Source organism: Podarcis bocagei (genome assembly GCF_964188305.1).
Source record: "Podarcis bocagei genome assembly, chromosome: 5".
Lineage (NCBI taxonomy): Eukaryota > Metazoa > Chordata > Lepidosauria > Squamata > Lacertidae > Podarcis > Podarcis bocagei.
In genome coordinates this window covers 81,939,668-81,960,761 of record NC_138129.1, presented here as the reverse complement: position 1 = coordinate 81,960,761, position 21,094 = coordinate 81,939,668, and the positions used below count along the sequence as shown (strand labels likewise).

General features: G+C 41.8%; 1 long non-coding RNA gene across 1 annotated transcript; it reads right to left on the bottom strand.

The window, feature by feature from the left end:
* Positions 1-753: 753 nt before the first annotated feature.
* LOC308587444 lies at positions 754-12,175 on the bottom strand. Its single transcript, XR_014008389.1, has 3 exons — positions 11,897-12,175; positions 2,057-2,161; positions 754-1,171 (listed from the first exon to the last, which is right to left on the bottom strand). It is a non-coding gene; the product is annotated as an uncharacterized lncRNA (long non-coding RNA).
* Between the last annotated feature and the right edge of the window lie 8,919 nt (positions 12,176-21,094).

Genomic DNA, 21,094 nt, shown 5'->3' with positions numbered 1-21,094 from the left:
TACACGAAGCCAAGCCAGAGCACAACTAAGTGCAGTACAGCCATCTTCTCAGAAAAAACTCTTCACAAGGTCAAGAGGTCAAGACACGAAAGCTTTAGCAACTAATCCACACCTAATGACCCTCCTAAGTGGTACTCAGAATATCACTCAAGAAATCACTCAAGATATCCCTCAAGTAATTAATGAACAAAAGAAGAAAAGACACACTAACCTGGGAACTTCCTCTCTGCCCAGAACGTTGGAGGCTATACACCACACCCCCTCAACAGTATTTATAGGAACTCAAACACTGAGATCCTGCTCTGTTCCAGTAACAAGAAGCCGAAAGCACCAGCCTGAAGATGACGAGTGAGACCTCGTCGAAACGTCGCCTAGACACCCCAACTCTTACACGGGAAGACACCCGAAGACACCAAAACCTGCATATATATATATATATATATATATATATATATATATATATATATATATATATATATATATATATAGTTATTTATCAAAGTGGTTTTCTTGCTTATAAGCTGCTCCGTGGGCATCTGTTGTCCATTTAGGATGCCTCTAAGATTATATTTGTACCAAACAGGAAGATTTATCTAGTGCTTAAAGAATTGCTTTAGTTGTGCTCAGCATACCATGAGTCAGGAATTCATGAAACTCAAAGGATTAAAAAAAATAGCAAAGGAGAAAGCAACAAGCTACAGAGTCCAAGGAATCACATTTTATTTACATTCTTTTATACAATTCCGACTCTGATTTTCTGAGGTTTTTGCCACGCTCCTTGCATGGACATCACAATAAGGACTTAAGAAGAGCTTGCTGGATCTTGCCAATGACCCATCTAGTCCCTGCATGCTATTCCCATGGTTCTCTGACAATTGTCGTAGAACAGTCATTGTGGCCACTAGCCATTGAGAGCCTTATCCTCCAAGATGAAACAACGAAACACAGAAATAAAATTCAAAGGGAGGGGACAAGTGTGAGAAATAGAATGGATGCCATCCAGCTGACATGTATCATCTGTGCAAGGCCTCTCTTTTCCCTAAGATCAGAATGATGAATGTCAGCTTTCTCATGTTGCTTCCATATATTTTCCCGCTCCTTAGCAACATTTCAAGAGGAAGCATAATATTGTGAGCTTTGCTTCAGCTGCTGTTTTTAATAACGATTGCTTCTGGAGAGAGAGAGAGCGCAAAAGTTATATAGGTTATCCTTATTTCAAATTTAGTTACACAGGGCTGGGAGAGGGGGAATAGTTCTTTCCTCAAAATATAAAATCATTCATGTACAAGAATAAGACCATTTGGGAAAGAAATTGTGTTCTCCCCCCGTCATTTTGTGTTTCAGAACTTTATCGTTACATTCTTCAGGTCTTTTTAACTATACTTCCAGTTCCAACTATGTACAGGCATACCTGGGAGATATTGCGGGTTCGGTTCCAGACCACCTCAATAAGACAAATATCGCAATTAAGAGAGCCACACATTTTTGGGGTTGCTGTTTTGTTTCCCAGTGCATATAAAGTTATGTTACTGCAGTCTACTAAGCCAGGGCCCCCTGCTGCTGGGGTGGGAGAGAGGAAACCCATCTCCAGACCTAGCCAGCTCCACTCCCCTGGCCAGAAGAGGGGTAGTGTTGGTGTGGGAGGTGGGGACTTCCTTCACCTGGAAGTACACCTGCATCCTCATAAGGAGCAATATATGTGAAACTGAATACAGTAGATGCTTGGGTTGCAAATGTGATCCGTGCAGGAGGCGTGTTTGCAACCCGCAGCACCACGTCTGCGCATGCGCGGGTTGCATTTCGGCGCTTCTGCGCATGCACAAAGCGCAATTTAGTGTTTTTGTGCAGGCGCGAGACCAAAACCCGGAAGTAACCCGTTCTGGTACTTCCAGGTTCGGCGCGGTGCACAACCTGAAAATGCACAACCTGAAGCAACTGTAACCTGAGGTATGACTGTACTGCAAAATGCAATAAAACAAGGTACCCCCTGTATTTCTAGCCTATGTGGTTAGACACTATGTTTATTATATATGATGAAGTAACTTGTATTGCATACCTGCCAACTGTCCTGCTTTGAGCAGGAAATCCCAGGTCAACAGAAGCCGCCCCAGCTCCTGTTTCAAACTGTGGATTTCCTGACTCTGCTGCCGCCACCACAAGGCTGAAGAAGAAGAGAAGAGTTTGGATTTGATATCCCACTTTATCACTACCCGAAGGTGTCTCAAAGCGGCTAACAATCCCCTTTCCCTTCCTCCCCCACAACAAACACTCTGTGAGGTGAGTGGGGCTGAGAGACTTCAAAGAAGTGTGACTAGCCCAAGGTCACCCAGCAGCTGCATGTGGAGGAGCGGAGACACGGACCCAGTTCACCAGTCTACCGCTCTTAACCACTACACCACACCGGCTGGAGTCCTCTGCGGTCACTGACATACTTCAGGAAGCCAGGCTGTATTGCCAGAAGTACTGTCCTGGCTTTTGGCAGGCCTCAATTAAGGCCTTGCCATGGTGGGGGCGAGCCAGTGGCAGTGCACTTGTAGGTAGGGGGTGGTAGTGTTGCAGTAAGAGTGGCCTGGTGTGTGTCCCAGATTTGGGTTGGAAATGTTGGATAGTATGGTACTGGGTCATGTTTATTTATTTGTTGATTACATTTACATCTCACCATTCCTCCAAGAGGTGGCAAGCACAGTCTGGGATGTATCAGCAAAAACATTATGCTAAGGGAATTACTTGCACTCCTGCAATGGGGCCTTCTGTCCTTCTCCCCCTGTGTGTCCCCCCTGCCCCCCCCCCGGCACATGGGGAGAGGAGAGGAAGAGGGAATTTTACTGTATGAAAGTCATTATGTGACTGCATTGGCTTTTGGGGATTCAACCCTAAATCTTCAAATAGGTAGACTAACCTGATCTCGTTTTTTGACAGAATTACAAGCCTGGTAGATGAAGGGAACGCAGTGGATGTAGCCTACCTTGATTTCAGCAAGGCATTTGACAAGGTGCCCCATGATATTCTTGTAAAGAAGCTGGTAAAATGCGGTCTTGACTATGCTACCACTCAGTGGATTTGTAACTGGCTGACTGACCGAACCCAAAGGGTTCTCATCAATGGTTCCTCTTCATCCTGGAGAAGAGTGACTAGTGGGGTGCCACAGGGTTCTGTCTTGGGCCCGGTCTTATTCAACATCTTCATCAACGACTTGGATGATGGACTCAAGGGCATCCTGATCAAATTTGCAGATGACACCAAACTGGGAGGGGTGGCTAACACCCCAGAGGACAGGATCACAATTCAAAACGAGCTTGACAGATTAGAGAACTGGGCCAAAACAAACAAGATGAACTTTAACAGGGAGAAATGTAAAGTATTGCACTTGGGCAAAAAAAATGAGAGGCACAAATACAAGATGGGTGACACCTGGCTTGAGAGCAGTACATGTGAAAAGGATCTAGGAGTCTTGGTTGACCATAAACTTGACATGAGCCAACAGTGTGACGCGGCAGCTAAAAAAGCCAATGCAATTCTGGGCTGCATCAATAGGAGTATAGCATCTAGATCAAGGGAAGTAATAGTGCCACTGTATTCTGCTCTGGTCAGACCTCACCTGGAGTACTGTGTCCAGTTCTGGGCACCACAGTTCAAGAAGGACACTGACAAACTGGAACGTGTCCAGAGGAGGGCAACCAAAATGGTCAAAGGCCTGGAAATGATGCCTTATGAGGAACGGCTAAGGGAGCTGGGCATGTTTAGCCTGGAGAAGAGGAGGTTAAGGGGTGATATGATAGCCATGTTCAAATATATAAAAGGATGTCACATAGAGGAGGGAGAAAGGTTGTTTTCTGCTGCTCCAGAGAAGCGGACATGGAGCAATGGATCCAAACTACAAGAAGAAGATTCCACCTAAACATTAGGAAGAACTTCCTGACAGTAAGAGCTGTTTGACAGTGGAATTTGCTGCCAAGGAGTGTGGTGGAGTCTCCTTCTTTGGAGGTCTTTAAGCAGAGGCTTGACAACCATATGTCAGGAGTGCTCTGATGGTGTTTCCTGCTTGGCAGGGGGGTGGACTCGATGGCCCTTGTGGTCTCTTCCAACTCTATGATTCTATGAACATTCTAGGTTAAGACTGTTTTATAGTGACTGGGCCAAGGTCAAAGTTAGAGGCACCTCCTTCTACCCTTATGAAATTTGGTAAAATTAATCTCTACCGAAGGGGATAGCATACTTGCCAATTGCATCAAAGTCTGCTCCCAAAATAAAATGGCTAAGAAGTTAGGGCTAAGAAGACCTGAGCCAAATCCAGCATCCTCAGAGGACCTCTGTCAAGTTGGGTATAGACAGATTCTGTCGGTGAGGTGGATCCCTGAGTGCTTACATGTGCTCAGCAGAAAATGCTGCTACAAAATTCCTAGAAAGATAATCAACAGCTCACACAGACCTCAAACAAGCTGAGATTAGAGTGCTCTTAAGCAAACAGATCTCTATTTCTCTTTTTACAAAAGACTTCATCCCAATCTCAATCAGATTTTACACTTCGTGAGGAAAAGCTGGGTGGGTTTTTTTTCCACATGGAGAAAACATCAGGATGTATCATGTATATCATCTAGCTTGTGCACAGATATCTTAAGCTATTTCACTACCAGATGAATAATATTGCTAGGGACTGTGAGGTCTAGTGGGAGAAAAAAATATCCCACAAGTGCCAAAGAATAAGGATATAATTTTCAGGCTTTATTTCCTGGACCCAAATAAGTTAATATATCTACTTCACTGAAAATTGATCCAATCCATATAGCTGCTGCAAAATAAACATTCATATGCACACACTTTTCCTACACAGAGATTGTCTACCTTATTCTTTCATCATTGCAGATTTTGACTTTGGTATTTACTCTTTGCCAGTGCTGGGTGGAAAAAAATAATACCCATTTTTAAAGACCCAGCTGCAGGCTACAGAAATCAGAAAGTATGGGAGGTGGGCAGGACAGAGATAAAAATAACAACAACAAAAACATTGGAGGTGGTGGGACTGTGCTTTGGAATCAGATCACGGTTAGTACTGACTCCATCTTTTTGCTTATGACCATAGCATGGGTCAAAGGCAACATGGGAGCATAAGGACAACTCTTAAGAGAGGGAATAGATTGAAGATGGTCCCAGCTTTATTCACTGTAAGTTAAGTAACCATGTATGCATGAGCCAGGTCCTGGTCTCTTCATGCTATGGACCATTTTCACAAGAGGTTGGGACCTCCCACCTGCTAATCATGTGATATCACAGTGACAACAGATAATCCATATTAAAAAATAAAATAAAAATCTCTTTGTGAGCATGGCTCAAACTGCACCCACAGATGAACGTCCTTTGCATTGCTAGCTTGAATTCAAGCTGGTGATGCTAAGGTTTATTGGCCCTGATAGCAAACCACAGCAGTGTGTCATACATTACAGAGGATATAGGGGAAGAGAGAGAGCTCTTTCCCTTCCTTTTCTATGGGAGCTGCACAAAAAGTGGGGTGAGAAGGCAAGAAGGAGCAAGTAGCATAGAGAGAGCTGGGAGGTAGAATGGGTAGAATTCAGGGGCTTAGGGAGGGCTACAGTTCTCTGGCTTGGATTTTAATCCAAGCTGGAGAAGATGTTACTTCATGCTGATACAAACACTATAAATTCAGTCTTATTATAAACTATGCTCAGGTAATCTTCAGATCCATCACTAGTTTAAGCCATATGTGAAAACCAGCTGAGCTGAGCTACCAAGGAGTTTGTGGGGCAATATCCTTGTCTGATCGCTGAAGAATTGATGCTTTTGAATTATGGTGTTGGAGGAGACTCTTGAGAGTCCCATAGACTGCAAGAAGATCAAACCTATCCATTCTGAAGGAAATCAGCCCTGAGTGCTCACTGGAAGGACAGATTGTGAAGCTGAGGCTTCAATACTTTGGCCACCTCATGAGAAGAGAAGACTTCCTGGAAAATACCCTGATGTTGGGAAAGATGGAGGGCACAAGGAGAAGGGGATGACAGAGGACGAGATGGTTGGACAGTGTTCTTGAAGCTACCAGCATGAGTTTCACCAAACTGCGGGAGGCAGTGGAAGACAGGAGTGCCTGGCGTGCTCTGGTCCATGGGGTCACGAAGAGTCGGACACGACTAAACGACTAAAGAACAACAACATCCAAGTCTGGAACCTTCTCCTTGATGGGAACCACTGAGACCCACACATTTGCTCCTTGATGATTCTTCTTGGAAGGCTCACTGATGGCCACGCATCTATAGAACTCAGGCACGTTGCTTGGCTTCTCTGTTTAGACCTGTGACAATGAAACTAAAACAAAAACAAAACCCCATATCTGCAATCTTGTTCCATTTCTAAGTGCCTCATAATCAGCAGCACAAAGCCTCATAATGAGTAGCTGGGTTTTGTCTCAAGAATCAAATGGCGCAGCGCCTGGTGATGAAATAAATCCTGCTAGTCATGAGTGAGTACAAGGCGTTGGCATCCGGTACTCAGAAAGACGTTTCCATTTTAATGTCCTCCTTCATTGCAAAGGCAAATGAAGTGCCGAAGAGCAGCTCCTCTAGTATTATATTTGTGTATTGCACTGGACTGTAGCAATTATCCAAACAGATCCTGTTATTCCTTCTGCAAGCCAAAAAAACAACAACAAAAACCTACTCCTTTCTAGGTGTTTTCATTTGGAGATGAATCAGAGTTCTTAAAAAAAACAACACCTAACCAAATCATTCAGATTATGATGCCAAGTGGGGAAGTTTCACATAGTTGCTATGACAAATTAGTTAGAATGATATGAGGATGATACTGAATTTGTGCCAGTGAGGGCATCAATTCTGGTTCCCTCTCTCCAAGCCTTCCAGCACAGATCCCATGGCTCCTTCTGAGGGAGGAGATAGGGAGCCCCTGACTACTCGGTCCTCTACTACATTATTTAGATGTGGGGAAGGAATGGGGAAAGGGTTTTATCACACCCGTAGTACATTCACATTGACATTTAATGAAAATTCAGAGACTTCCAGAGAGCTAATTTCCATGATGAAATTTACTCATCTCACTTGCCAATTTGGCACCCTCGTGCAGTGCTTAACGTCATATCAGTTTAACAGGCCAGATTACACTTTTTGCCTGGAACATTTGCTTAGACATTGAACGTACCATGTGAGGATGTTACCGAAAGCTCTCTGTTTCAGAAAATGTGAACTTCCTGGATTAATAGATCAAGGGCTGTATCCTCACTTGTTGGCAGGACAACAGTAGATAACTTACAAATATATGTAATACGTAATGCATGATCTTCCAATTTGTGATGTAAAGCAATGGTGGATTTAAATCCGAATGAGCTCCATCATCGCCAGACATTAAGTATATTTTTATGCATATATGTCTTTAAAAGTTTATAGGCCTACAGAGCAATCATAAGCCTGTATAACTCAGAAGCAGGTGCCGTTAACTTCAAAGGGGCTTATTCCTTAGTAAGCATCCTTAGGACTGCACTGATGACAATGTTATGTGCTGGTTTTGCTTCAGTGTTAAAATGAGATTTTTACTGATGTGTGGAAGCATTGTTTGAAACCCCTTACAGCAAAAAGTAAGTCCACTTACGTGTTGCTGTTTCGCTTCTGACACATATTAAAGATTCAGTAACTGAAATTGCAGTTGTCTTGTATCAGTTATTGCTATAAAACCATGTACATTATATAATAAATTGCAATTAGCACAAAAAGAAGTGATTGTTAAAATGTGAGGGTTACTAAGAATAGTGAAACAGGTTGCATGTCAGCTTTGCTTTAAAGGCAGCCTTAAAAACCCAGTCTATAATTGGACATTGGGCAACCATAGTAAATAATTTATTGCAGAAGAATTTAAATCAAAGAGGGTTTATATTTTATTTAAACGTCGTTTCACCCAATATATATGTGTGTAAGCATTTTTTAATTGTTTTGATTTGCATGTCTGTTTATTTTATAGGATAATACTTGATCTGGCTAGGTGTTTGAGATGAATAATAATAGTAATTATTTTTTTAAAAAAAGAGTACACAGAACAACAAGCTATTACTTTTCCCCATAACTGCTATGATACACTTCTGAAGTGGGGTGGGGGGGGGATACTCCACTGGAGATAGCAATATGATGAGGGAAAGCCTTCCTTCTAGGTACAGGGAATAAATTTGATTCAATTGCATTTAGAAGAGAATCTAGCTGAATTGCACTTTCTGAAATCATATATAAACCTAGACACAGTCAACCTTCAAAATTCACAGCTCCAAATTTTGCAATATGGCCCTACAACCAAGTAATGCATGCAAAAATGAAAATATTGGGTAAAGTGTGCCCAGAAATATTAGTGAAAATAATATGCAAAATGAATTATGTTAGAAGAAATTGCTTGCAGAAATATATATATATGTGTATATATATATATATATATATATATATATGTATATATATATTTGCAAACTGATGTTGAAATTTGGAGAACTGAATTTAAATTTACATTTGAAAAAACAAATAAAAACCTGTCCGAAATATAAAATGACAGTCATTGGTTTCTACTACCAAAGACTGGGTAGAAGCAGCCCTGAAGCACCTTTCTGAGTAACCTGCAATATGTCTCAGGGGACACTCTGCACATGGCCAGCCACACATATGCATTAATCTAATAATTCTTCCCCATTTGTTTCTTGACTTGTAACCCACTCCCATGACATACAATGCAATGTAAAATGTGACTTTCAGGTGGTACCTAGTGAATGTGTCCATCTGCTTTCCTTGAGTAAAAGCAATATACTTCATGCACAGGACAATTCATTTCATTACTAAAGTATACTGAAAGTGGTTTAATGCAATCTGGTCTCTCTACGCAGAATATATAGCATTCTGACTCAAATTTGATTACTCCTCCTTCCCCGTGATGCACGTTCCTAAAGTTCTTCTGTAGAGTCTGTTTCCAAGAAGCTAATGTGCTGCTAGATATTCCATATGCCCATAATTTCATGCAGAGGATGGTGTGGCTGGAGGTATTTAAAGCATACGTCAGATCCTAGGAACACAATCCTACACAAATGCCACATTCATATACAGATCTGGTTGGCACATTTGAAGGAAACTTAGGAAGGTGCAACAACTTGGGAAATATTCAGGCTGGTAAATATGTATGAGCTGAAAATTGTAATGGGATAGTGAATGGGTTTACGTTAAGGCTTTGCGGTAATTTTGGATGATGGAGGCAAGGTCTGTTATACAGGTTGCAGGGAGTTAAAAACCATCTTGATTCTAAATTGAATGGCAATTGGCAATTTTCCTATGGAAAAGAAAAGTTGGACTAGAAACAGACCATTGTTGTTTATTTTTTAAAAGAGAGCCAATAGTTGTTTTGAGAAAAGCATGGTTTGTCCTGCTGTCACCTCTAGTCATGGGGGGGGGGGTTGGTTGGTGGGGGAGGTGACAATCAAATGAATGTACCCACTACAAAACTACAACAAGCATCCTTTTAAAACGCTTTCAACTCTTCTCCAAAACTATACTGTTGAGGGATAGTAAAGCACAATATCTCTGGCATTAAATTCCAAGGATGATCACAACAGGGGTGTGGCGATCACACAGGGCCCCCGGACGTTTCACGGTCTATTGACCCTGTGCCACCACTGCGGTTGCTTTCTTCACTGCCACCACCCCGCTTCTCATGGGGACACACAGAGTCCAGACAGTTGTTAACATAAACAAATAATCAAGTTTATTTTTAAGTGCAGGAATAAGCGTATGGTTTCGGTTTATTTTTCTCTTGTCAGTTTCTTAAATCTTAGTTCCTAACAACTTCAAACTGAATTATTCCCAACTATCTATCTAACTCCCTAACAATTCCTCTCACTCTCTCACAATACAACTTGACCAACCCACTGCCTATTCCACCCCCCTCCTTCTCCAACACCCAAGCCTCAACTCCCAACTGACAAACCTCAACTCCCAACTCCCAAACCTCAACTGACTTTTCAAAACCTCCCACTCTATCTTTTACTCCCCCCTTGCATTCTCACTGGCCAATCACATCACACCCATTTTAACCCTTTCCTTGACCCATCCTAGGAGGCAAACACCACAAGGGGCATTTCAGCCCCTTGCTTTCAGATTGCAAAGGACAAGCCCAGCTCGACCAGACCCAAAGGCCCACTTATTCTAGCATCTTGTTCTCTGGAACGACAGTGGATGATTCAAGAGGAACAATAAACATGTTGGAGCACATGCTAGCCACAAGGAGAGTCAAAAAGATATTGACTTTATTACTTGGTTGCCATCACTGGCATCTGAGCTCCCACTCTTTGGGTTTCATATTAGTTTAGAATTTGATATCTATTTTCTGCCAATATTAATCCTATACAATGGTTTAAATGTGAAGCGTGCATATTTTCCTCCTCTTTTGAGATAACAACAAGAATGCAAACTTGTCTTCTCTGAAAATAGACTAAGGTTGCACTCTTATAGGTGCCTATTCAGAAGGAAGTTCAAGGGAGCTTACTCCTAGTTGAGCACAGGATTGCAGCCCAAATTGCCAGGAACTCTATGAAACACTCATAGAAAATACGGTCAGAAATGTTACCAGGTGAATCTTTTTGCCGGCATTATAAACTTAAGCCCAGCAATTAAGCTACAAGTGATAAAGCCTAGAAGGTTGTGGGCTCTAAAGCTCTTTGATGGCTCATAATCCATTCTTCCTCTTGGGCATCTGAAAATTCTTGATGAAGTAGCTGAAATTGTTATCGCCCAGCCCGATGGGGATTTTTCACTTGGTCTAATTCTCTGTGGCTTTGTGTTTCATGTAGCATCAAATCAAGGAGCATGAGAGTGGCTCCTTGGATGGTGTAGGAGAAAATGGGAAACTGTACGTTGAAGCCTACCCAAACTTGAAACAAAACTGTGAAAAAATAAAATCATCAGCAAGTCTGGAACGATTGCATTTCCACATGTCAAAGTTTGCCTTTGGGACTTTTATATGGTTGGAATCAACCACGGATTAATTAGAAGTTGATTGCTACAGCAGGAAACAGTGCATGCCAGTCAGAACGAAATGGAAAGGGTAAAAACTATAAACAGGCCTCTCTCATATTCATGCAACTCCATAAGTTTTAATAGAAATTGTGTCTTCAAATTATGTGGTAGAAGAGGAAATGGGAAGAGTGTGGGAATGTTCAGGGAGGCAGGAGAGGATATATTGTTTAATGATATCGTTCTGAACTTGCGTTAGCAAGTTCTAGATCTTAGCAGAGTTTAAACATTCCCCTTTAAACGCACAGTGGTTTGCTTGTTGCAGGCTCATCTGAATCTCTATATAAGATTCCTGGTAAGATCCATTCTATTCTCTTTAAAAGAATAGACATGACAAAGGAAATAAGAAGGAAGGATTATAAACTTTTTCAATACGCAGTTACAGCAGCAAGAATTCTACTGGCCCAGAAGTGGAAACAAGAGGAAACACTGACGAAAGAGGAATGGAGGATGAAATTAACAGACTATGCAGAACTGGACAAGTTAACAGGGAAAGTTAGATATCTTCGAGACCAAAAGTTCATCGAGGACTGGGGGAAATTTGTGGAATATCTGAAAAGTACATGTGCAGTACAAACAACGCTAGTGGGGTTTAAAGAAGCACTGTAAAAGCTGAGGTATATTGTTAAATGAAAATGGATGATTGGAGGGGGGACTAATGGCAATAGAGAACAGAAGAAATGCGTATGGATGATTGTCAGAGAAGTTGAAGGAAGTCCAAAAGTATGGAATTTGTGAAAATTTGGATCAAAATTGTATATTTATGTTAAAAATTAATAAAAAGCATTTTTTAAAAAAGAATAGACACGACAATCTTATTAAAGTCAATATAAAAGTAGTTTACTCACATTCATTCAGTTCACAGTTGGATCCTTGAAGGCAGACTTAGGTTACAAAAGTATATATACATGTGGAACTATCCCATAAGCGAGTTAGTCCCAAATGACTGCAAACACGCAGTCACTTCTGCTAACACGTAGAAAAGCAAAATGGAGCAAAGGAGCAAAAGAAAGAGGTGTGCTCCCCTACCCAGATTAGGCCACGCCCACATCTAGTCACATGCAGAGGAAGTTTGTCCCAGCTCAGGAGGAAACAGGAAGTTTTCTCCTGGCTGGTACAAAGCACCCCCTAGCATGTCCATTCTAGTAATGCTTTACTTGACTGCTATGTGTTTCACATCCCAGAAAGAGAAGGGATAAGAAGTAGAGAAAGAATACATTCCACCCGCACAATCACTGTGTGTGCATGTTAATTTTTACACAACCTTTTATACAAATCAAATAAAATAGCAGATTAATGTGGCAATGGGGTTAAATGGACTTTTGAATGAACACTTGCTAAGTGACACTAACTGGAAATAGATGGGCTCGGCCCACCTGACCATCAGGGATTACATTTGTAAAGGAAGGAGGACATCATGGGCTTCAGGCAGCACTACATATTTCGTACACATTGAGAGTTCCATCTGTGGCAATGGAACAAACAAGTATACATCAATGTATAGCAGTGGCTAATATCTGGAATAGCAAAGAGTCCATGAACTCTTTGTTTACAAGAATCCATGATGCAGCACCTTGATGTGACTGTACAAAAGCAAAATAGAACAATGACAAACCCGCCATCAGCAGCAACATTTAATAATAATAATAATAATAATAATAATAATAATAATAATAATAATAATAAGTATTTATACCTCGCCCATCTGGCCGGTCTTCCCCAGCCACTCTGGGTGGCTTCCAACAAAATATTAAAATACAGTAATGCATCAAACATTACAAGCTTCCCTAAACAGGGCTGCCTTCGGATGTCTTCTAAAAGTCTGGTAGCTGTTGTTTTCTTTGACATCTGGTGGGAGGGTGTTCCACAGGGCGGGTGCCAATGGGAGTGGAAGTGCATTGGGAGTGGACATTTTCCATTGTTTTCATCTCTACCAGTCCCTCCTGTGATCAGACTGTCTGGCTGGCCATGTGAGGAGATACTCCACCCCACTCCCCCAGGGACTAAACCATCTGGTACTACCAGAGCCTCGATTTCTTGGTAGCATACTTAGAAGTGGGAGCTATTCTCCCCCATGGTATCTGTGGAATCTTCCAAGAGCAGCAATTGAAATACAATGATCACCAGCAACAACATCTAATTCCTGTTGTTGTTCCCTAGATCTTCTGTTAAGTCTCCTCTGCCTTATGAAAAAATCTTATTATTGTGTTATTATTTATCCATTTTCACTTATTGCCATTCGCCCCGGAGGCCTGCTGTGAGTCAGAAAGACAAGGCATAATATTGCAAGTAAATAAATTAAATCACATATTACACCCAGCCAGGAGAATTATATGACAGTGTAGGCAAAAGAAGCTAAAGATGGCAAGAACAAAGAAATCTATACTGTTGTCACCCCCCCCATTGTAGTATAATCTGTGGTGGTCCCTTAACTGCCTAGTGGTAGGACTGGGTGGCTCAGCCAATGAGAACACGGAAGAAAGCAGTGCTGACTACCCCAACAAGAGAATGTAAAGGTAAAGTAAAGGTAAAGGACCCCTGGATGGTTAAGTCCAGTCATAGGTGACTATGGGTTTGCAGTGCTCATCTTGCTTTCAGGCCAAGGGAGCTGGCATTTGTCCACAGACAGCTTTCCAGGTCATGTGGCCAGCATGACTAAACCGCTTCTGGTGGAACACCATGACAGAACATGGAACACCATGACAGAAATCAGAGCGCACAGAAACACTGTTTACCTTCCTGCCACAGTAGTACCTATTCATCTACTTGCACTGGTGTGCTTTCAAAGTGCTGTGTTGGCAGGAGCTGGGATAGAGCAATGGGAGCTCACCCCATTGCGGGGATTCGAACCGCCGATCTTCTGATCAGCAAGCCCAAGAGGCTCAGTGGTTTAGACCACAGTGCCACCTGCGTCCAAGACACAATACAGTACAAGAGAATGTTTTTGTGGTGAATGCAGAAAGCTGGAAGGATATGCTTTTTAAAATGAGGTCAGTGGTTTGGGCTTGCTATTAATTGAGCTGAAGCAGAAACTTAGACTACAGGACTGCCCTCCCCTTCCAATAGATTTTGTCCATTGGGCCAGGAACAGGGAGAAGGAAGCACATCTCTGCTCTGCTTTGGCATCAATAGGATGCTTTTCTCTTTCTCCATCCACTCAGTTTCAGCCTTGCATCAGCAACCAGCTGGCTCTTCTTGTGATGAACTAAGAACCACCAGATATGCAGGGACTGTCTTCCAGGTGCATTGGCAATGTGGAGTCATTTCCTTCTTTCCTAGCAGTGTACAGTGGCTCACAGCACAGCACAGGAAGATGAGGAGGGCAGCCTAGCTGCTTAAGCAAGTGGGTGGCTCTTCTAGTCTTCTAGGGCTGCCCTGTAAGCTACCTGGAAGAGATGTCTGGTTGCCTAGTTACCTTGGTTAACATCATGACAGATTGCTATCTCCCAGTGCTATGCTGTGGACCACTGTGGAGTCATGCTTGAAGACAGGAGCAATCCCAGAAGTGGTGAATTAAACGTACAACTGGGAAGGCACTGGGAGGCATTTCAGGAATCCCAGTGCTCTAATTCCCACCCACCCCTTGCAAATCCCAGCTCAATAATACTTTAGCTCAGCTCTTTCCCGAGCCCTAATAAGTACAGACAAGCAAATCAGAATGACTCTGTTTCAATATATTTCAGGTGCGTTCAGCAGATTTTGAATTTATGATGCTAACTAGATGGTGAAATGTAAAAATATATTAGGAGGAAAGGGCCATATAACTGATGGAGTCTGGAAGGAATATGGATGTAACGGATTAGTACAACTAAAACCACATTCAATGCATTCTCAAATAGGGTACTTGTACAAATTGCAATTGTGGTAATGAAAATTAAGAAAGCAATTCTGAAAAGGATAAAGTGACAAGTAATTTGGCGCTTTATCAGAGGGGAAATCAGCCAACCATAAACTCCTTCCTTTGCCTTTGCATCAATGTCTTCTTGCTCTCATCTGGCTCTGGTTATCTATTGCTTGAAGTTATTTGTACTTTTATGTTTTGGCTTAGAAGCTCTGAATTACTCCAAAAGCCTTTGCCTGTCTTCCTGATATCAAGTGGTAGAGGTGTGGGTGTGGGTGTGTGGGTGTTTGTGTGGGTGTTTACTGAGTAGAAAGAGAGAGAGAGAAATCGTGCAACATTGTTGTTACTACAAGCAAGTTACAGATTTTTACTGGCAGTACTTTCCTGGAATAGAACTAAATTGGAACCATAGGAGGAACTGGAACAGGGTGTGTGTTTGAGCATGCAGTTGTGTGCACAAAAAGTTTTGCTGTGAAGGTCTCCATAGAGCATTGTCAAAGAGTGTCTATGAACAAGAAAGTACTGTATCTCAGGGATGGTGTCATGGAACCACAAACTTGTGGGCAGAGAAAAGGACTATTTGGGCTGTGGCTGGCTATGAGGGAATCACACTTTTGGGGTTGTTGCTTATTACTGTTTCGTAAGGGCAACATGAGGTTTGTTAGTCCCTGTTAGACCACACACCCCTTCTAGATGATCTCTGTCCAAGGCTAAAGAGATTTTTATTTCCCATGAACATCACTATTTGTGTTTTGCCCTAAATGTTCTCCTGCAGCACTTTGACAGCCACTGCTTATCCTGTCAAGGAGGTGAGCAACCCAGTGAATCATCAACATAATTCAGATGTTCCTTGGGGTGCTTAACAAGGACCATCTAACCTCCAGCCCTACTTAGTATGTGAGATGGGACTGAATCAGCATTGTATGACTGCTGTCCCACACAGGCTGACTGTCCCCCAGCAGCCTAAATTATACATTATTTCTCAGTGACCTAGAGAACAGCCCTTTCCCCAAGTAATTGCCACAAGCTGCTTTAAGTCCATGAATATTAATTTTCCACTCATTTTCTAACTTTTCTCAAGCCTTCAGGAGAAGCATCTTCATTGCGACCTAAGGAATTTCCACCAAACAACTCAAGCAATGGAAACTGGCTTTCCTGGCATATTTTGGATAAATGCTACTCTTTTTTGAATGTTGGTGGAATGTCAGTGCATAAAGGCTTAATACCTTTATGCATTGATTTTCATAAAGTTGAGTAAAAGTTTGCTGTGCTGGTCCTTATTCTACTGATCTTTTTAAAAAACCAACAACAACCTAATGTTGTTTTCTTTCTAATATGTAATTCAAGACATTATATAATTCCCTTTTATTTGTGGATTGCATTGTATAAAAGGAATTAACAATCAAAATGCATGTGCAACAATTTTTCTCTAAAAACAATTTCAAATTCAATACAAATAAAAAGTGAGATAAAATAAATTATCCACCTGGAGAGTTGGAAGGGACCACGAGGATAATCTAATCCAACCCTCTGCAATGCAGAAATGTTTTGCCCTATGTGGGCCTTGAACCCACAGATCTCATGCTCTACAACTGAGCTATCCCTCAGGTCCACAGTCAGAACATTCTCTACCAGATCAAACTGATTGTGGGCTAGAAAAGGCCACAACTTTATTGATTACAGCATGTGAGAGGTATTGGCTTAGGCATTGGACAACAGCAAAACTTGACTCCACCCACTTGGAGAGGGGTGAGTCTAACGAGGGTTAACCACCAGTAGAGGGAGCCTGTTGATGCAAATACAACTATAAGCTCACCCCTGATGTCACCGGGGGTCATGCCATGGCCCCCAGCCACACAGGGCATCGGACAGGATCCATGACCGCCGGATTCCTTTAACGGAATACCCATAAGGAAGGGGTAAGCGATGGCCACACCCTGCCCTTCCATACAACAACACCACATTCAAATGCCTAACCGCCAATACCAGGAAAGTTGTGACGATTGCTACGAGGTAGGCAAAAAACCAAGAGGCCGGTGCCAATTTGCCAATTGGGTAAAAACTCCTACCAGCCCCCCTGGGCAACCAGGGCGACCAACCATGGGTCCATAGCAAGGTCAAGCGAGAAGAGCTGAACTAACGGGAGTGGTGGGTTGGTAACTCGAAGAAATCCGGCAGCGTAATGAAGGGGAGAGCTGCCACGGCCGCATTTGAGTGGCTAAACCCCGCCCCTGAGCTTCTCACTGATTGGAAGCCTACCCGGGGGCGTGGCGTGTCAGCGGGGATGGCAAGCAGGGGCCAGAACGCCCCCTGCGAAGTGCGGGAATCAGTTCCCGATCACAATCCCTCCCCTCCAGGAGGAGGAGAGGCTTTGCCTAATTTATTCCATGTGCCAAATCAGGGAGGGAGGCAGAGAAGCAGTTTAACAGTTTTTGCAGCTGTGAAATGTAAACAGCTCTGCAATTGTCCATCAATGCAATGGTGTTTGAAAGCTTAAAGAAAAAGATATATGGGAAAAGAAGGTTTCAGAGCTGCATATGCAAACGTCCTGAAGAAGCAATAGATACCATTGGGAGCAGAATGTCTCCCTCCTGAATGTTGTATGCTGGTTGAAAAAATGTCAAATCAGCACTTTAAAAGATGTGATCAGCAAATCAGATAACCAACCAACCAAACAAACAAACAAACAAAAACCTGGATATTTGAAGATCCCTGTTTTTATTTGCCTCCCGCATTATACAAAACATTTTCTTAAACAGATGGTCTAAAATATATGGGCTAACAAGCAGGGTGTATTTCAAAGGCTGGATTTTGTTCCCTCTTCTCTGCCCAGTGGGAAGTACCTTTCCTCACTGACTGGGCAAAACGGAAAAAAAATGTGCAGTCAAAGCAAAAATACATGAGCTGGGGTGGGTTCCCTGTACTTAGCTGGTGTTATGGTCAACAGTAAATCTGAATAAGTGGCCACTCCTTTCAGCCTTATGGGGCTTGTTTTATGACACACGCAAGATCACTGTCATGAGCAGCAGTTTATATCTCACTCTCAGTCACCAAAGACCTCGCTATAACAATTGTGAATTATTGTAGAGCTTTCCTTGGCTGCTCACTAGAGGCCTCTTGTATTTGGGGCTGAATTTTATTGACAAGAGATATTCATTTTGTCATATTCATACACACAGACACACACCTGCTTTAGACCATGTCATTACCAACATGTGATATGTTTATGCTGTGTGTGTGTGTGTGTGTGTGTGTGTGTGTGTGTGTGTGTGTGTGACTAGCTAATGATGTACTACCACATCAAACCCCACACCCAGCGAGGGGCAGAGGGAGAGAAAGAAAATGATTACTCATACCAGAGAGAGCATTTAGTATTTTGACACTGAAGGAAGTGTGTATTATATATTTACATCCTTCCCCACCAGATCTTCAACTTTACATTCCTTTATTCTTTTAACTTCTTTAAATTGATATGACAACTCTGAGTTCAAGGGGGGATGTGTATATATTTCTTATTTTTTTTATTTTGAATGTAGAAAAAAGGAAGTAACAACATAGTCATTCCCCAAAGGGATTTTAACAAGGGAATCCAGGAAAAGTGACATTTACTCACCTTACATAGCTGAGAGACCAAATTTACCCTGGTGTGTACATTACAGTTAAGTCCCTATTTCCTCCCTCTTATCCTACATGTTGTCAGATTTCAGGCTGACAGGATCTAGTCTCCTTTTTACTAAACCCCCCAAAATCCAACAGCTGGCTCCAGGTGTAAAATGGTGGCTCAGGGGGAGGAGCCAGTTACCCGCCACACCCGAATCAGACTATATTGGAGAATTCATCCTAAAACTTCATCTAGTTAATTCTCCATGCTCAGGCATCATTTAGCTTGGACTTCCTACAATTAATTCTCAACTGCTGCTGCTCCCACACCTATGCCATTTTAAGAACTTTTAAATCTTTTTTTTTCTTCTAAAAAAAGAAGTTTATTTTTCATACTCTAAGCCTCCTTACTCAACCCAATTCCATGATAAGAACATGAATTCCGCCCTTCCCCATATCAGTTCAATCATCTGGTGGAGAGGGTGAAATAACTGTCATGTGTCAGTTGAACAGGGGAGAACGTGTGTGTGTGTGTGTGTGTGTGTGTGTGGATGCATGCATGTGTCCTGTACATGTATGTTCTGTGGTGCATGTGTGTGTCCAGTATACACAATTAAAAACATACAACTAGTTGAGACAATTTAAAGCAGACACAGTATGCCAGCAACTAACCAGGGAGGTACATTCTGAGGATTGTGCCTAAAGCCAAAATACTGTATAGTTAAAATGCATTGGGTGCAATAGCAGACAGCATTGCCAGTCATTTATTCCAGAACCCCAGAACCTTCCTGCCCCCTAATAATAATAATAATAATAATAATAATAATAATAATAATAATAAATTAATTGCTGCATGTGTAATGCTGAACACACACAAGTTAAATGTGCTTCAGTTGTAGGCTTACTTTATATAATTATACTTTTTTTCCAAGAAACTGATCAAAAAAATCTGTACATGTCCTGTACATGCATGTTCTGTGGTGCATGTGTGTGTCCAGTATACACAATTAAAAACATACAACTAGTTGAGACAATTAAAAGCAGACACAGTATGCCAGCGACTTACCAGGGAGGTACATTCTGAGGATCAAGCCTAAAGCCAAAATACTGTATAGTTAAAATGCTTTGGGAGCAATAGCAGACAGCATTGCCAGTCATTTATCCCAGAACCTTCTGTTGGGTTGAAGTAACGACAGACGAGTAGCAGGTGTCATGTGAGAGGCATCTCTGGAGCAAGCCCCAAGAAGACTCTTTTATTGAATATTTCAACATTGCCACAGGTGCGCGTGTTGCTGATTGGTTGATACAAACACAAAGCAACTTGTTGCTGATTGGTTAACATAAGTACAAGGCAAGGGCTACATATAGGCATTCATCACCAATAGATTAAAGGCTGGGAAAGGGAGCACAGAACTAGACAGGCATGAAACCTCCTAATTAAATTATAACTAATGATTGATATAACATGACTAAAACAATTACTAATGATTGATCATAACATGAAAGAATATAATAATCATGTTCCGTAGATGTGGCCAGCTATGCATTAAGAACAGGTCAGTCAGAGTATAATGTTTTCATGAACTTAAGATGAACTGAACATCCTAGAGAAATGAGGGAATGTCTTGGTATTTAGAACGGGTTGTACAGTATGTACAGAAGCAGAGAAAAGCTTAGAAGCAAGACTTCCCATAATGCCAGAGAAAAGCTTAGAAGCAAGACTTCCCATAATGCCACAGTCATGTGCAGAGACAGAACTTCCCTTCAACCTTCCTCCCCCCAAATGAGCTTAAGTTGTGGGCTTACTTTATATAATTATACTTTTTTTTCTCCAAGAAACTGATAAAAAATTCTCCTGATCTACACCAAAAAAAGTTATTTAAAAAGCAACCCTCTCCGTAATGTTGGAAGATACATCACTGAAGCAGAACAATCCTAAATCTACCAAGGATCTTCCCATGATATTTATTAATATGGAGAGAGTCAACCCATCTCTCACTACATCAGTTACAAAGCAACAGAACATGATCAGCAGACTCTATGGCTCCAGCCCCACAAAGACATAAAAGTTCGTTAACCAGAATGTTGTTAAATTGTCCAATTTATCAGTGCAGAAGGCAGCACATTGAAATGAGTGAACGTAAATGCTCTCCTATATTTGGAGATAGTGTATGCATGTATGAAGCTCTGATGATTCCATAATTTAGGGGATTAATGAAGGAATAATGGAGGACAGGATTTGCCAGCTGCAATTCTCAGATACTATACATCTAAGTCTACTAATATGTAGATGTTTTGTGCACACTTTGCCCTGGTACATGCATTTTTGTACATGTTACCTGTCTGGATAAATGCATTGCAAATTTCAGAGAAGTGCAAATTTCAAAAGATGGATGTGTTTCAGTTCTCATAGTGATTTAGAAAGTGCAATTTAAATTCGAGCTGAATCAAATTTCACCCTCATCCTAAATCAGGACCTATAAGTCTCGTAAGGGTGGAGTAGAGGCGAAAATAACCCCCAAACCTTCTGGCTGGTGTTAAAGGCGAGGCTAACAAGGGTTTATTTATGTTTGTATTTTTAAAATTTTATTTTTATTAAAGATTT